Below are 12500 nucleotides of genomic sequence, written 5' to 3' on the forward strand. Positions count from 1 at the left end.
CATATCCATTTGGGGGGCTTTGGCATGCAAAATGTTTGAGAACCAGCTGCTCTATACTAACCCCCCGAAAGGGTTGGTGGTGTTTATGTTTTAAATTTCCCAGATGTCGTGGTCGCCACGGCGGGCTCACCGCCCCCCCCAGGTAAGCAGGACTTAATGAGCAAACACTGGCTGCACCTGGGCATGATCAGGAATCCTATGGTGGAGCAGCCAATTTGTCTCCTATTGGCAGTACCCTGCTAGTTAGCTGCTAAACTCCCCCAGGGCAGAGAGCCCGTTGCCTCCCATACTTAATTGACCAGGTCCTGGCAATACTCCACGCACGGGCGCGCACACACACACACACACACACACACACACACACACACACACACACACACACACACACACACACACACACACACACACACACACACACACACACACACACACACACACACACACACACACACACGCAGGAAAATATATGCACTTTGTAACTGCTGGGCAGAACTAGCCTCGCGTAGCGATACAAATATAACTGGGTGGCTATTTGTCTTGTCCCTCTCAGTATTAGATGTTTTTTTTGCAATGTCCCGCCTCATACTGGGGCACCATACTTTATTCGGGGATCCGAATAAAGATAAACTATATTGGGTCCATTGGAACATGAAACTTTTTTTACATTTCAGTTTTGGTTATACAACAGTGTCGGAAATACAATGTTTCCACATGATCATTTCCCCCCAAGTTTGATATGAAGAATATCTGAACATCACAGACATACAGACAGACACATGGGATGCTGCAATATCCTTGCTGCTGGCAGGCTAATGATTACTGTACAATAGCCTGTGAAAAATCAAGTATTTACATACTGTATATGGTTCTCATGTGACATCAATGTGAACCCAATGGGCCAGCCTGCTGATGTTTGTGTGCGTGTGCACGCACGTGTGTGTGAGCGCATGCATTCATGCGAACGTGCGTGTCAAACATGTGTAGGTATGTAACATAAATGCATATAAGAAGATAAATGCGAATACATGGAGACATATAATGCACACGCACATTGATATGCACGAGCGCTATAAAGCGCACTCTCACACACACTCGCAACGATACAGCAATATTCAACGCACGGACAAGGCCCGGGCCAGCATTATGTCAGATACATCAGCAATTTCTTCCTGGCAAGGCGATTGTTTGAGACTGAAGGTTGCGGTGTGCAATGTCCATGGCATACTCCCCTTCATAGTGTTAATGAGTCAGAACTGGAGGCCGTCTTTTTTTGCATGCCATCCCAATTACGGGCCTTGTCACCATCATAAGGGTTCACCCCGGCCGTGGCACAGCATGACAATGAACCCCTGAGATGGCTGCAATGGCCCTTAATGCGTGACGGGGGAGGAACCTTGCTGAACCTTGGCAAAAACAATTAAAGGAAAAGAAAAAGCCTTGCAAAAAAGCCTTGCAAGCAGGAGTCACCAAACGTCTGTTTAATCACCACAAGCTTGATAAACGACAATTGTGTACTGATTCCATCGGGGATGGCGTCCTATATGATACGGCAGACGGATCATTTATCACAGAGTTTATTGAAAAGCCCCCCCCCCCCTCCCCACCCCCCCCCCCCCATTATCGATTTCCAACTTGACCTTCACTCACGACCTTGACCATTGACATTTAATCACGCCTTCGGAGGAGCATTCTGATCGGTCCCACCCAACATCTGACCGTCACAGACACACAGACAGGCAGTGGTGGAAAGTACATTTAAGTACTGTACTTAAGTACATTTTTGAGGTATTTGCATTTTACTTGAGTATTTACTCCACTACATCCATTACAAAAAAAAATGTGTTAATAGTTACTTTGTAGATTTTGAATATTACAAAACAAAACATTAACCACTTCAGCCCTATAGAGGGTATGCGCATGCTTAAAGTGAATGGCACATCGAGTGGCAAAGCAACAGGCAAAGTGAGTTTAACATTATTTCATGTTTTTTTTAATGCAATCAGATAGGACTGTTTGGATGTATGGGCTGTCAAGGCCAGAAAGTAGTTTTTAGACACTCAGTAGGCCTTCCTGCATAACTTCCGGGTTTGATGATGATGTCACGCGCATACTATACATTTCAGCCATTTGAAAATATATTCAAAAGATACATTGTATTGATACTCGAGTACTTTTTCCACCACTGCGGACAGGGGGACACTCCAATATTATGTCCTGCCATGCGTTGCTGTGGGCAGACTAATGATTACAGTAGCCTGTGAAGAATTAATCATAATCGTATTTACATTCTGTATACCGTCTTTGGTCGTGTGAAAAACCTCATACGTCCAAAGAGTCACTTTTCAGTTTAAAAACATCAAAATTAGCAGATCGGCAAGCTCGAAACATGCCGTTTCAGCTTGCGGGTCTGCTACTTTTTTATGCTTTTGTGTGACGCTGTGGTATGATCGAGTAGGGCATTAAGGAAAAACACAAAAAGTTAAGAATAATAGGAGGTTTCTGCCTGACAACAGCGATAATTATGGTTTTCACATGACGTCAACATGAATCCAATGGAGGAAGTCTGCTGACTGTGTGTGTGTGTGTGTGCATGCGGTGACAGAGAGCCGGAGGGGATAGTGATTGGGAGGCTGACTTTGCCAACAGGCAGCTAATCCCCCCCATAAAGCTTGGCTGACCTAAAGCTGCCCGTCTGCTGCCTGCACACGCACGCACGCACGCACGCACGCACGCACACACACACACACACACACACACACACACACACACACACACACACACACACACACACACACACACACACACACACACACACACACACACACCACACACACACACACACACACACACACACACACACACACACACACACACACACACACACACACACACACACACACACACACACACACACACCTCGTTCAGACACTATTTGAATGCTCACACAAACACAGGCATGCATTCATACATTCTGACATTTCTTTTCCATTCGGTAGGTACACTATACACAAGCACACTTATGCATGTAAGTGCGCATGCACACACGCATCCTCTTTGCATCTCTCTCATCACACAAATAGCATAGCACATGTATAAGAGGCCTCCTTTACATATACACATGTGCACATGCGCGCGCGCACACACACACACACACACACACACACACACACACACACACACACACACACCAGTGTCTCTCTACCTTGCATCTCTCCATATTGCATAGACATATTTTAACTCATCCTATGACAGTGTCACACAAAAGTTTGTAGATTACTATTTTGAAATACATTTCACCTAGAACGACATAGGGATGCCAGGTTGAACGTGGTTAAGTGTGTCTGTGGCTTTTATAAATATTTTACCAATGAAACAAATTTGCAAAATAACTATATCCACTGGAATGCAGGTTATGTTTTCCATTTTCGGAAGGAGAAAAAAAAGTAATACTATTACAAGGTTTCCCCCTGACAGTGATAATATACACTACGTGTATGCACATACACACTCACCTACATGCACCTGCATGCTGACTCGCAATGGCTGTGCACTGATGCACGGAAGATGATGCTGCGCATGTGAACATGAATATGGAACAGGTCTGGCCGGTCGGTGGCTGACACAGTGCACTGTACATGACTACCAATCAGGTAGGGGACAGCAGATGTGTGACGTGTGAAGGATCTCGACGCATTAGACTTCCTGTCCTCACGACCTGCTACACTTTTTCAGATCAACTCGCGAGAAAGGAAGAAAGAAAGCAAGAAAGGAAGCAAGAAAGAAAGCAAGAAAGAAAGGATTTCCAAGAAAATCTAGAAAAAGGATTCTTCCCATGAAGAAAATAACAAACGAGAAAGAAACCATTTACACAAGATTGTAAGTTGAAAGAAAACTAAACGTATTACAAAGAGTATATTTCCTTTAGAAAAATAAATGCACATGCATATTTGATATTCCCTGAATCAAATCAAGGTCATGAAGTACAATTTACTTTCACTAATCACATCAAAGCTTCTGACAGCACTGTCTGTATTGTAATTAGGTGAACAAAGCAGTGGAACGCATGCCCCCCCCCCCCCCCCCCTCCCCACACACACACAAACACACAAAGGCTGCACAATAATCGCAATCGTTATCGAGGTATGAACATGCACAATATCAGTATCGCACACTCAAGACACGCTTGAGTGTATATCATCGATATATCGTCCACTTCTAAAGCCAGCAACATCCCATCCATGCTATAGTTTTCATTGTTGCTACAATTAGAATATCAAATTACAAGTGTGGGAACTCAATAGCTTTGTTTTTTGAGTAATGTTTAGTTTTCAATTACACTATAGAATATGAAATTGTAACCGCAATATCATATATCGTATCGATATATTTGGCATAAATACAAAATATTCTGGTTCCAAGTACAGCTGAGGACTCTACTGAACTGAACTCCCATCTGCAAATGGAGATTTTATTGCTCTGGACAGAAGTGTGTCATGTGAAACTACTGTACTGACAGGAAGGCAGCTCTCCCTGTCTCAAAATGTGTTGTGGTCGACGCACATGGTACAACTTCACTGTAAGCTTGTTTAAAAGTCCACAGTTTAAGAGCCACTAGACTTTTTTGAGTGGCGCAACCATAGGGTGCAGTACTCCAATGGCCAGCAATGATTGTTCCTGGCTGGTTGGGTCTGTCTCTGGGTCTGTCACGGAAATAGTGTTATAGAGTTGGTTCACCACCAAGTGTCACTGTTGCGCAGCCTAACACACAGAGACACACATACACAGGCCAGGGAGAAGAGCTTTTACAGCCCACCAGGTTGGAATTGCTGCCCTAACACACATACTTGGTCCGTTTAGATCACTGTATCAACGAATGCACACATGCACGCACACGCACACGCACGCACACACACACACACACACACACACACACTGCAGCTCAACAACGGGAATCCCCCTAGAGAGTGGCTGTACACACAGTGTTTACTCTGCTACTTAATTATTGATCAGTCTTCTGCTATGAGAGGCCACTCCAGATGAACTGGGAGAAGACCAACTCCTTGTGAACACGATACTGCAACGGCACTCTCGTTCTAGAAGACCGACTCCAGCGCGTGACCTCGTGCCACACTGCAAGCTTGTGCATCCGCTATCTTTTGAACATTTTGGAAAATGTGGGGGTCCCAGCTGGCACAAAACATTTTCAGATCCGCGTCCGTGGCACGAAAAAGTGTACTACTTTATTTAGAAGGCATTTACTGATTTTATAAGGCATTCGTAGCATCGGTCTTAATGGGTTTGAGTGGTTAAGGAAACCGTGGCCTGTACGAGGTCCTACTGAGTCAGGGCGAGAGTACATTAAATGCACCGTCCGTCGTGGCAGCGGTGTGCTCTGTTTACCTGTGGAGGTCACACAATGCAGTGCTCTGCGAACTGCATTGAATCCACATGAGCACTTAAGATTCATTTAACACTTAACAATTACAATCACATTCTCGTTCAGCGGTGTATCTCGGCTTCCCAGCCCCTACGGTGATCTCAATTATGGCCCACTGGTTGTGGCACCGCCGCTTCCTGACGCCAGGAGATAAAGCTTGCTAATGGAAATGCCTTCCCCGTGTCAACAGGAAAACAAAACAAAGTCCAGGCTGAGGGGAAAAAAAAGGCGGAGATGGGAGAATCGTCAAACAACGCTATAATAAGAGAGAGAGATGCGGATAAGAGGGGGAGAGAAGGAGAGAGAGAGTTAGGTGGAGGTGTGTGTGTGTTTGTCTATCTTCTTCCAAAGCCTTGTGTTAACAGAGGGGGTGCAGAAAAGCAGCATGTGGTAGGCTATCTACAAGGTTCCATTCCCAATGTGTAGATGCGATCTGCTTTGATTCACTGCTTGAGAGAGAGCCTCACGCTATAAACAGCTGAACATCCATACTGCCCTGCAAAGACAGCACACAGTAACCACACCTCATGAACCCACGTAAAGTATACCGATATAACTTACTGCATTTGGCTGGCGAGTTTAAACACGTTAAAGCCCTGTTACTGCACTTTGTCTTTGCAGGGCAGCATAGGTGTGGCTGCAAGGTGTGTAGTGACAAAGTAAAACTGTCCCACTTCTGGGCAAAAAGGCAAACGTAGGTGAACATTCGACAAAACTAGCCAATACATCATTTCAAGGATAATAATATGCATTAGAGTCTAATGACTAGACCATGAACGCCATTTGATAGCTTAAAAAAAATCTCTTCGACTCAAATTGACACTGTAAAGTCCTCAGTTTAACCAAATGGACCCTTACGGGTCCAATAAGGGACGTTTTGATACAGTGATCTAAAGGGATCATGGGACCAATTATAGATCCTTGGGGGAACCCGGTCAACAAAGCATATTTGGTTTAAAGTGATTGATATAGGTTTTATGCACTTATATTCAGCATTATGAAACTTCTCCTGTACCAGGCAGAAAATAACTTCCAAGTTTACTTTAGCCTGAATGCACCGTACATCTTTAAAAAGACCCGAGATTAACTATTGGTCGTGAATCGTGCATTACAGATTAGCCTCTTCGACACTTGCATTAAAATGGCCTTCGCATTAGTTTCAGCAATTAAGCAAAGAGAGGACAGGAATCATTTTTCTCCTCTGGGAGGTAACTTAAGGGCAAGGGTAGGGTACTACTGTTGGGAGATGGTGGGTCGAGGGTAATAGATGTTGAAAAGAGATGTGCGGAGATAAAACTGGAGTGTTCGTTTAGTTCTGAGTGAGTAAAATATTGAAGGGGTCTTTCAGAATTGAATTAAGACTTTGTGGAGATAGAAAAGTATTGTGGTCTTTTGTGTTGTATTGTTCCGCTACATTTCACAATATAATTGTAACAATTATAGGGAGTTGTTTTATCTCTTACTGTGCCACAGAACAACACAAAACATATTAAAGTAAATGTATAATTAATACATTTATAATTTAGTAACTTTTTGAGAGCATTGACAATAACTACAACTAGCTACTTTTTAAAAGTAACTTGACCCAGAAAATGACAAGGGAGGGGGAGAGAGAGAGAGAGAGACAGACCAAGAGAGAGAGAGAGAGCATGCAAGCACTTAGGGGCATATCTAACGTAGACATGAGTGTCATGAATGATTAAAGTGCCATTTCCCATTCCCACAAGCCTACCAATCTTTGCACAGTGTAATGGAAACCATGACAGGACGAATGGCATTTGCATCGGGCAATCACCAAAGAGATGGGTTTCAAGTAAAAAGGTATCACGGCCTGTTTGAATGGCGGGGTATTACTTGTTTACTCAGCAGCCGGGAGCAATCGTCATTTTGTTTGAGGTCAGATGACTAATATCCAAACCGTGGCAGCGGATCGTCCGTGGGTGGAGGGAGGTTGTGATTTTGTCTTTATAACGGTAAAGTGTCATCCACCGGGAGAGGCGGGGTCACGACCTCTGAGGCAGAGGTGGAAATTGCACCGGAGGGCCAGTGAAGGTGCGCGCGTTTGTGTGTGTGTGTGTGTGTGTGTGTGTGTGTGTGTGTGTGTGTGTGTGTGTGTGTGTGTGTGTGTTTGTGTGTGAGAAGGTATGGAGGTTGGGATATGGAATGCAAACTATTAATGTATATTGTCCCTGTCAGGTGGAAACCACATTATGTTACTTTTCAGGGGAATGGAGAAAAATAACTATTTTTTGGGAACCGCATGTCATTCAGACAGGGCCAACATGCGGACTAGCGTCTGCTCCCGTGCTTGCGGTTATGGTTAGGTTAGGAGATGAGGTGGGTTGTCATTTGTCGGACCAATGACTGAACAACGTACTGCACCCGTATTCTTTTTACTATTTTACTCAACACTTACATACATATGACCATGAAACGTTGAACACACAGACGCAAAGTTTCTGCCCAACAGAGACGACATATAAGCTATATAAGCTAGGTCACATGAGGTTTACCGATTTATTTATTTATTTTGAGAGGACGGCAGAAGCATGCCCCATCTTCCAAGTCGTCGTGGCTTTAACGTAATGTCTTATAAATGAGATTTTTTGCACTCTTGCAATGCATCGGGGGAATATAGTGTAATACAGATTGAGGCCAAGACTCGCACACCTGTATCAACATGTATTATTAAACACATTCCCGGCGCAGGCACGAGCGGTTTCCTGCGAGATGAGGGATACTACAGACGTTTCATTTGATACTTTGGCTATTCAAAAATAGCAGATATACAAGCTATGAACTTGTTGAAAAATAATTGTGAACATTTGTGTAATTCTTTGAAAACAAATATTTTTAAAGGGAACATTTTTAATACAAATCTTTGCTTAGGGTGGTCCCTGGAACAACATATTTTGAGATGGGATTCGGTGGCCAAATACATATAATTGTGAGGATTCTTGTCATGAACTGAATGAAACTGTTGGATGCATTTAAACAGACAGTTTTAAAACAGAGACTGGTTTGCCGGTGAAGAAAGGCGCTCCGAAGACCTGCATTTCAATAGTTGGACGTGTCCAAGGAGCGCCTCCCTAGTCCCTGGGCTGAATAGGTCGACAAAGGAATGGGTGCTCATCTCGCTGTGTGTAGAGATGATGAATGACACGTGTAATAATGACATCGATAGCTCACGGGGTGTTTTCCATACAAATGAATAACTAAATGAGTCTAGTGTGTTAGAGTGCAGGAGGAGTGTGGCGTCCTATCGCAGCCAATTACAAATGTTGAATAGAGTTGTACAGCGCCTCGACACTTTTATGTAACAAGTATCATTTAACTTTTTACCCCTCCACCTTTTTATTGTCAGTAACGCTGATGCGCCTGTAGGCTACAATGATTATGATGAACATGTAGCAATTCAACTGCACGGACCCTAGCATTCCTATTCTGGTCATGTTATATATATATATATATATATATTATATATATATATATGTAAATGGGATATTTCAGCAAAGCGATTCGGTGTAGTATAGATGGTAAAAGGGGCCATTAAAATGGTTAAATAAGCTCGGGGACATGAACTTCCCTGTGTGTCACAATTGCGTGCTGTACTAAGACCCTGGAATGAGTGGTGTTTGCAAATAATTTTGGGAGGGAATGTGTTTGTGGTGAAGTGTCAGCTGCGGGCTTTACTGCATCAGGGATGAGCTAGTAAGGATGAGAAGCACATTCAGCCACAGACTCATCCCCCCACCTCTCCCCTCCACTCAACCCTGCAGTGAACTGGACAGTGCTTTGTGCCAGTATAGCCAGCTACCACAGTAATTCTCTCAGAGTGTACACATGAGCCGCATAAGGCCTTAAGAACCAACGATATGGTGGCCCATATATTGCCAGTTTCCAGTGGTGTAAAAAAGTACATTTTTACTTCACCAATTTTCAACCTATCTTCAACCTATCTGACTCACTAATGAACATGATGAAAAATGAAAAATAATAATAATAAATAAATAATAATCTACTCGGTCTGTGTCTCATAGGAGGGCTGTGGGCAGTTCAGAAACCCTCTGAGAAGTAGTGGAGTAGTGTATACTTACAGTATATTCACTCATGTACTGTTAGATAGACTATACTGTACATGCATACTGACTGGATACATATACATAATATCTTATATTAATTGATAGTTTTTATATAATATTCAAATGCAGTGCATAATTGAGCATGCATATGCCACCTCATAATGTACTCATAATTGATGGATGATAGATGCATTCATATTTCATTTTATCTTAGCTTTTATTCGTATGTATCTTGGTTTGGCTATTGAGGAAACATGCTGTGTAGAAAATTTAGCATGTGCTCAGTATCGGTGAAGATCTCACTTTTTAAATCCTTCTGTACACCGCCCACCTGTGGTGCCGCTACAAGCAGGCCAGTATCAGACGACTGACAGTGGCATACAATGACTGTATGCGGCTGCTTCTGAGAGCTCCAAGAAGCTCCAGTGCAAGCCAAATGTTTGTCAGTGTTGGGGTTCCCACCTGCTCTGCTGTGCTACGCAATCTTATGTATAAATTCATGTGTAGGGTATCTGACAGTAAATGACATAATTAATGTCATTACTGATACTAACACGATACGTAGTTCTGTCAGGTTCTCCTCCAGACTGTGGAACCATTGGCAAACTTGTCTGTATGTTCGAAACTGAATATGGTGGAACTCTTTTTATTGTATATTTCTTTCTATATTATTATTTTTATCTATTGTGTTGTTGTACTGTGATATGGATTCCCCTGAGTCTGCAATAAATAATCAATCATCATCATCATCATCATGATTCTTGTACCTTGTAGATCTTCTCACTGCTGTTGCTGTGAAAGATAACCAATATACCCAATCATGATTATTTATTCCTATTCGCCATCTAAACTTTACTGAACTTATATCAAAATAATCATCAGGTTCTCAATGTGTAGTGTGTATAGGGGACAGCCAACGATCCTTGAGGGCATTCCAGGGGGTCCCAAGCTAAATGAGGCACTGTTTAAACATTTGATTATAGCTATTTAACTATTTTCAATTAATTTTGGCAAATCTTTCCAATGGGGGTCCCTGGCTTAAAATATTTTCAAATAGGTGCCCATGGCCGAAAACAAATCAATGTGGGGTTCCTTGACATGAAAACGTTTGAGAAAAAAAAAGAAAATAAACCATTTTAAAGGGTTTGCCTATAATAATGTCAACACAGGGTTCCCCGCACAGCTTTTGACATGCAGCTCACATTATGAACCTATAGTGTCACACCCTAAGGGCACAGCATAGTGACAGCCATGACACTGTAATGTGTACAATACCCAACGTGTCCTGCATTCTCCAGCTGTTACAGTCGCGGCAATCTAAAGCACCGAAGGCATGACACAAATTTCCTGGCACCTCGCGCACCAGGGTGCGTGATTGATGATGCACCATGCCTTGAAGGCTCACACGGAAAATGACACTTTGCCATAACATTTTCTGATGGATCACCAGCCCCCTGTTTGTGCCCTTATTTGCATTTTCATTCACTTTGATGGTAAATCTGTAAGACCTCCTGCCACTCACTTTTTCTTACCGCTCTGTTTTTATTTTATTTTTATTTATTTGCCATAGCACGGTTTCCATCACCGTTGACTTTCCTTGTCCTTCTCAGCTCAGTGGTTCTTAATTGTTTTCGTGTCAAGGACCCTCAAATTGATATGTATTTGGCTCCCGAGGCTACCCATTTGCAAAGATTTTGCAAAGATTTTTCCAAGAAAAGATCAGCTCTACAACCTCACATTGCGTCGCATTACGAAACACTGTGACCTTATACAGTGGATTATTTTCGTATAGCCAGAGTGGTTAAAAGTGGTTAAACTGTTCCTCATTTTGCTGGGGACCCCCTGTAATGCCCTCGAGGGCCCCTATGGGAACCCGGGCCCCACTGTGAGAACCACTGCTCCTGCTCTGCGGGACTGTCTGTCTGTCTCTAATCTTGCAAACTACTGGACCGATCACCGACACATTTCTTGTCCACTCTTGCCTGTAGGCTATCACTTAGTACTTAGCACTTACCATAGGACCTCAACTACGACTAGAGTCACAGGTTAGCCACATACAGACACAGTACAGTACATTCCAACATCCACATTGAAGCCACATCATGCCTAGTTGTCCTACATACTGTGGATCCTGAGATCCACATGATTTGATTGTCAAATCTTATCTGAACCATAAAATAGTATGCCCTCTATAGCAGTGTTTGTTTGTATTTTTCATAGGGGAAATAAATACAGCAGTCCGACAAATTCAACACAGTTCAATCTCTGCGTGTTCCAAACACAACGTTTGTCAGAAACAATTTGCTGCTGCTGAAACAGCTCGGGCATTCCTCAGTCAGAGCGACGGCTGTCAGCTCATCACATCCCATGTGCCGGCCTCAGACGGATCGACGCGGTTAAGTGTTTGTGTTTCCAATCCAGGCCCACTCGTGTGCAACAGGTTTGGGTAGAAACTAGAAAGACTGCAATAAAGTACAAAATACTTGCTCTCAGCCTATAGGGTTCAAGGGGGACCACAGGGTCCTTGAGGGTGTACCAGGGTGTCCCCAGTTAAGTAGTCGATACACTAGTGAGGAGCACCACATTCCCTCTGTCTACTGATGTGTCCTGCTCCTGAGATGTACTGCACCTGCTGTTTGTTGCTTGATGTGTGGCGGAACCCCTTCTCTTACATGAGCAGAAGACGCATACTGTACGCTTGTATGTGCGCTTGTCAGGGCGTGGGGCAAAAGTGAATATAGGACCTAATTGCAGATGATGAGGCAAGAGTCCAAATTGCGAGGAATGTGTTAAATGAGTTCAAACACATTGTGTCAATTGTGTCAGGACTGGCGAGACAAGACAGGTGCAATAGCTAAGTAAGTAAAACAGGAAACACTAGGACGGCACTAATAAAAGTACACAACAGACAAATACGGAAGAAAACAAATGGAGAGAAATGTGCTGGAATACGCAAAAAGACACACACACACAGACAGACA

Source organism: Protomyctophum parallelum (genome assembly GCF_964188405.1).
Source record: "Protomyctophum parallelum genome assembly, chromosome: 23".
NCBI lineage: Eukaryota > Metazoa > Chordata > Actinopteri > Myctophiformes > Myctophidae > Protomyctophum > Protomyctophum parallelum.